We start from the raw sequence: 5,843 nt of genomic DNA on the forward strand, positions 1-5,843 counted from the left end.
CTCCCGAGTAGCTGGGACTACAGGTCCGTGCCACCACGCCTGGCTAATTTTTTTGTATTTTAGTAGAGATGGGGTTTCACTATGTTGGCCAGGATGGTCTCAATCTCCTGACCTCGTGATCCGCCTGCCTTGGCCTTCCAAAGTGCTAGGATTACAGGTGTGAGGCACCGTGCCTGGCTGTGGACTTACTATTACTCATGAGTTTTGAAGCTTCAGATAATTTCTTATTGCTCAATAATGTCCTTTTCTTTCAGATTGAAGAACTCTCTTTAGGATTTCTTGTAGGAGAGGTCTGGTGTTGATAAAGTCCCTCAGCTTTTGTTTATCTGGGAAAGTCTGTATTTCTCCTTTATGTCTGAAGGATACTTTCACTGGATATACTATTCTAGGGTAAACGTTTTTTCCTTCAGCACTTTAAATGTGTCATGCCATTCTCCCCTGTCCTGTAACGTTTTCACTGAGAAGTCTGCTTCTGGATGTATTGAAGTTCCTTTGTCTGTTGTTTCTTTTCTCTTGCTGCTTTTAGGGTCCTTTGTTTATCCTCAACCTTTGGGAATTTGATTATTAAATGTATTGAGGTAGTCTTCTTTGGGTTAAATTTACTTCGTGTTCTGTAATATTCTTGTATTTGAACATCGGTATTCTGCTGTAGGTTTCGCAAGTTCTCTGTTATTATCCTCTTAATTAACTTTCTACTTTGATCTCTCTCTCTGCCTCCTCTTTAATGCCAATACCTCTTAGATTTGCCCTTTTGAGGCTAGTTTCTAGATCTTATAGGTGTGCTTCATTGTTCTTTGTTCTTTTTCCTTTTTTCTCCTCTGACTGTGTATTTTTCAAATAGCCTGTCTTCCAGTTCACTAATCCTTTCTTCTGCCTGATCAGTTTTGCTGTTAAGAGACTCTAATGTGGCTAGGTGTGGTGGCTCATGCCTGTAATCCCAGCACTTTGGGAGGTTGAGGCAGGCAGATCACTAGGTCAGGAGATCGAGACCATCCTGGCTAACACGGTGAAACCCCGTCTCTACCAAAAATACCAAAAAAAGTTAGCCAGGCGTGGTGGTGAGTGCCTGTGGCCCCAGCTACCTGGGAGACTGAGGCAGGAAAATAGTGTGAACCTGGGAGGCGGAGCTTGCAGTGAGCCGAGATCACACCATTGCACTCCAGCCTGAGCAATAGAGCAAGACTCTGTCTCAGGGGAAAAAAAAAAAAAAAAAAAAAAGAGACTCTAATGCATTCTTCATTATGTCAATTGGATTTTTCAGCTCCAGAATTTCTGACCGATTCTTTTAAAATTATTTCAATCTCTGTTACATTTGTCTCATAGGATTCTGAGTTTCCTCTCTGTTTTATCTTGGATTTCAGTGAGCTTTCTCAAAACAGCTATTTTGAATTCTCTGACTGAAAGGTCACATATCTCTGTTTCTCTGGGATTGGTCCTTGGTGCCTTATTTAGTTTGTTTGGTGAGGTCATATTTTCCTAGAAGTTCTTGATGTTTTTGGATGTCTGTTGGTGTCTGGACATTGAAGAGTTAGGTATTTATTGTAGTCTTCACCATCTGGGTTTGTTTGTATTTGTCATTCTTGGGAAGGCTTTCCAAGTATTCAAAGGGACCTGGGTGTTGTGATCTAAGTCTTTGGTCACTGTAGCCGTATCTGCATTACGGGCTATCCCAAACCCAGTAATGCTGTGGCTTTTGTGGACTCACAGAGGTACTGCTTTGCTGGTCTTGGGTGAGATCCAGGAGAATTTTCTGAATTGCCAGGTAAAGGGTCTTGTTCTCTCCACTTACTTTCCCTCAAACAACTGGAGTCTCTCTCTGTCCTGAGCTGCCTGGAGCTGGGGGAGGGGTAACACAAGCACCCCTGTGGCCACCACCACTGGGGGTGTGTGGGGTTAGATTCAATGCTAGCACAGAACTGGGTCTCATCCAAGGCCTGCAGTGACCACTGCCTGGTTAATGCCTATGTTCACTCAAGGCCCAAGGAGTCTACAATCAGCAGGTGGTGAAGCCAGCCAGCTTGTGTCCTTCCCTTCAGGGCATCAAGTCTCCCCCCTGTCCCTGGGTGGGTCCAGAGATGCCATCTGGAAGCCAGGACCTGGAGTCGGGAACCTTAGAAATCTTCCTGGGGCTCTATTCTACTGCAGCTGAGCTGGTACTCACGACACAAGACAAAATCCTTCCCACTCTTCTCTCTTCTTTCCTCAAGCAAAAGAGTCTCTCCTTATGGCTACCACTGCCTCAGGCCCATACCAAGTACTTACTGCCTGGCTACTGCTGATGTTCACTCAAGGCCCAAGCGGTCTTCAATCAGCTTGTCAGCTTGTGGTGAATGCTTCCAGGCCTGGGTCTCTCTCTTCAGGGAAGTGGGCTCCCATCTGGCCCAAGGCAGGTCCAGAAATGCCATTGAGGAGCCAAGGCCTGGAACCAGAGATCTCAGGAGTCCACTTGGTGCTCTACCTGACTGTGGCTGAGCTAGTACCCAAGCTGCAGGACGAAGTTCCCTTTACACTTTTATCTTCTTTCCTGAAGCAGAAGGAGTCTGTCCCCATAGCCACCACACCTGGGAATGTGCTGGGTCACCCATGAAGCCAACACGGAACTGGGTCCCATCTAAAGTCCACAACAAGTACTGCCTGGCTACCACTGCTGATTATTCAGGGGCCCAAAGTCTCTTTAATCAGCAGGTGGTGAATCCTGCCAGCACTGGGTCTTTCCCTTCAAGGTAGTGGGTTCCCTACTGGCCCAGGGTGTGTCTAGAAATGTCATCTGAAAGTTAGGGCCTGGAATGGGGGCTTCATGGCTCTGTCTGGTGCCCTATTCTACTGTGGCTGAGCTGATATCCAAGATGCAAGACAAAGTCTTCAGACATGGTTTGGATCTGTGCCCAAATCCCATGTTCATTTGTAATCCCCAGTGTTGGAGGTGGGACCTGGTGGGAGGTAACTGGATCATGGGGGCAGTTTCTCATGAGTGGTTTGGCACCATCCTCTTGATGCTGTCCCCACAATAGTGAGTTCTCACATGGTCTGGGTGTTTAAAAGTCTGTAGCACCTTTCCCTTTGCTCTTTCTTGCTTCTGCTCCCACCATGTAAGACAGCTGCTCCCCCTTTGCCTTCCACCATGATTGAAAGCTACCTGAGGCCTCTCCAGAAGCAGAAGCCACTGTGCTTCCTCTACAGCATGGAGAACCATGAGCCAGTTAACCTCTTTTCTTTATACATTACCCAGTCTCAGGTATTTCTTTAGAGCAATGTGAGAAGGGAATAATACAGAAAATGGCTAAGCTGGTGTCCAAGATGCAAGACAAAGTCCTCTTTGCTCTCCCCTCTCTTGTCCTCAAGCAGAAGGAAGGAGTCTCTTCCAGAGTTGTGAGCTGTGCTGCCTGAGGTTGGGAAGAGATGACACAATCATTCCCTTTGCTGCCTCAGCTGGTGTCTCACTAGGTCATATGCACCCCAAGTTCACTGGCTCTAAGCCCAGTCCAACACTGGAACTTGCCTAGGAATTGCAGTCCTTGTGACCTAGACTGTCTTTTAAGTTTATTTAGGACCCCAGAGTGCTTTGCCTTTATCTCGCAGTGATAGGGCTTGCCAGAACACAGGTTCCAATCATGAGGATGGATGATTTGCCTCTGGCTAGGGCTGGTCTAAATGTTCCCTCCGGGGGTGCTGGCTGAGTTCTGTCCTATGTTTCTTTCTGCTGTGACTGGGCAGCACTGAGTTCCAATGCAAAGTACCACAATCATTGGGCTGTCTCTCCCCCAAGCACACAGATTCTCTTCCTGTGCCATGTTGTCATTGTTAGGGAATGGGGGAGGGGTGGTATCAGCAATTCAAGACTGTCTTTCCCACCCTCTTCAGTGCCTGTTTCCTTAACATAATGTTGAAACCAGGTACTATGATCGCTCACCTGAGTTTTAGTTCTTATGAAAGTGCTTTTTTTTTTGTGTGTGTGTGTGTGGATAGTTGTTCAACTTGGTGTTCCTGCAAGGATGTTCGCTGGAGGCTTCTATTCAGCCATTTTGTTCCACTTCGCACTCATGTGGTTTTTAGTAGGCCTCAGTGTTTTACCACATGAGCCTTGACACAGGGCTGCCTTAGCACGTGGAAGGTGGCTTCTCCTGCAGAGTAATTAGAGAGAGAGTGAGTCTCTCAGATGGAAGTTGCAGTCTTTTTATTGTGTAGTCTTGAAAGTGAGATCCCATCTCTTCTGCCATATTTTATTCATTAGCAGAGTGTCACTAAATATAGCCCACAGTCAAGAAAAGGGGAACCAAGTTCCATCTCTTGAGGAGAGGAGTATGGAAGAATTTGTGAATGTATCTATGAAACCACCAAAATCTGTTCTCTGGCCACAAATTATTTGTCGTCCTCCCACATGCAAAATACATATCAAATAATTTGTGGGCATATATTTAAAACTAGTACACCATCTTACGCTCCACAGAAACTGGGATCTTGAGACATATCTTCCAGGGACTCCATTTTACATACATGGGAGGGCTCAAACTCCCCAGATCCTGCACCATCTGGTCCTAATTACTTATTTTCCACCACTTGCTTATGAATCCTGCATACAGTCAAATCAAATGATTCACCATTTGTTTTATTTCTTTCTTTTTTTAAAAAGGAAGATTTACTATATATTTAATTATAACTTTTTGTAAAAAATACAAAAAACCCCGAGGCAGTGGGATATGCCTGGATTCTCTGCAGGCAGCACATTTTGAGGGCAGGCTGGGGTGGGGGAGGGACAGAGCCATCATGTTAACCATTCTGTATTGAGTACCTGTCACTTTCTTTTTTAAAACTTTTATTTTAGGTTCGAGGGTACGTGTGCAGGTTTGTTATACAGGCAAACTTGTGTCATGTGGGTTGCCTGAACAGATTACTTTGTCACACAGGTACTAAGTCCAGTACCCAATAGTTATTTTTTTGTACTCCTCTCCCTCCTCCAACCCTCCACCCTCAAGTAGGCCCCAGTGTCTGTTGTTCCCTTCTTTGTGTCCATGTGTTCTCATCATTTAGCTCCAACTTATAAGTGAGAACATGTGGTATTTGGTTTTCTGTTCCTGTGTTAGTTTGCTGAGGATAATGGCCTCCAGCTCCATCCACATTCCCACAAAATATGTGATCTCATTCTTTTTTATGCTTGCATAGTATTTCATGGTGTATATGTACCACATTTTCTTTATCCAGTCTATCATTGATGGACATTTAAGTTGATTCCATGTCTTTGCAATTGTGTATAGTACTGCAATGAACATATGCGTGCGAATGATTTATATTTCTCTGGGTGTGATATGGTTCGGATCTGTGTCCCCATTCAAATCTTATGTTGAATTGTAATCCCTAATGTTGGAGGTGGGGCCTGGTGGGAGGTGATTGGATCATGGAGGTGGATTTCCCTTGGTTGCTGTTCTTGTGATGCTAGTGAGGGTATTGTTGTGAGATCTGGTTGTTTAAAAGTGTGTGGCACCTCCCTCCACACTTCCTCCTGCTCTGGCAATGTAAGACATGCCTGCTTCCCCAGAAGATGAATTGAAGCTCCTATGCTTCCTGTACAGCCTGCAGAACTGTGAGCCAATTAAACCTCTTTTCTTTATAAATTACCCAGTCTTAGGTATTTCTTTATAGCAATGCAAGAATGGAATAATACAGGGTGTATACCCAGTAATGGGATTGCTGGGTCAAATAATATTTCTGTTTTTACATCTTTGAGGAATTGCCACACTGCTTTCTGTTATGCCCAGACCGTTTATTCCCCAAAGCAGACCACCAGAGTCCAGAGTCAAAGCCAAGCGGCAAGGATCTTTACTTCAAGTTCGATCTTGTTACCTCCG

Source organism: Rhinopithecus bieti, unplaced genomic scaffold (genome assembly GCF_001698545.2).
Source record: "Rhinopithecus bieti isolate Rb0 unplaced genomic scaffold, ASM169854v2 scaffold_25764, whole genome shotgun sequence".
NCBI classification, from domain to species: Eukaryota; Metazoa; Chordata; class Mammalia; order Primates; family Cercopithecidae; genus Rhinopithecus; species Rhinopithecus bieti.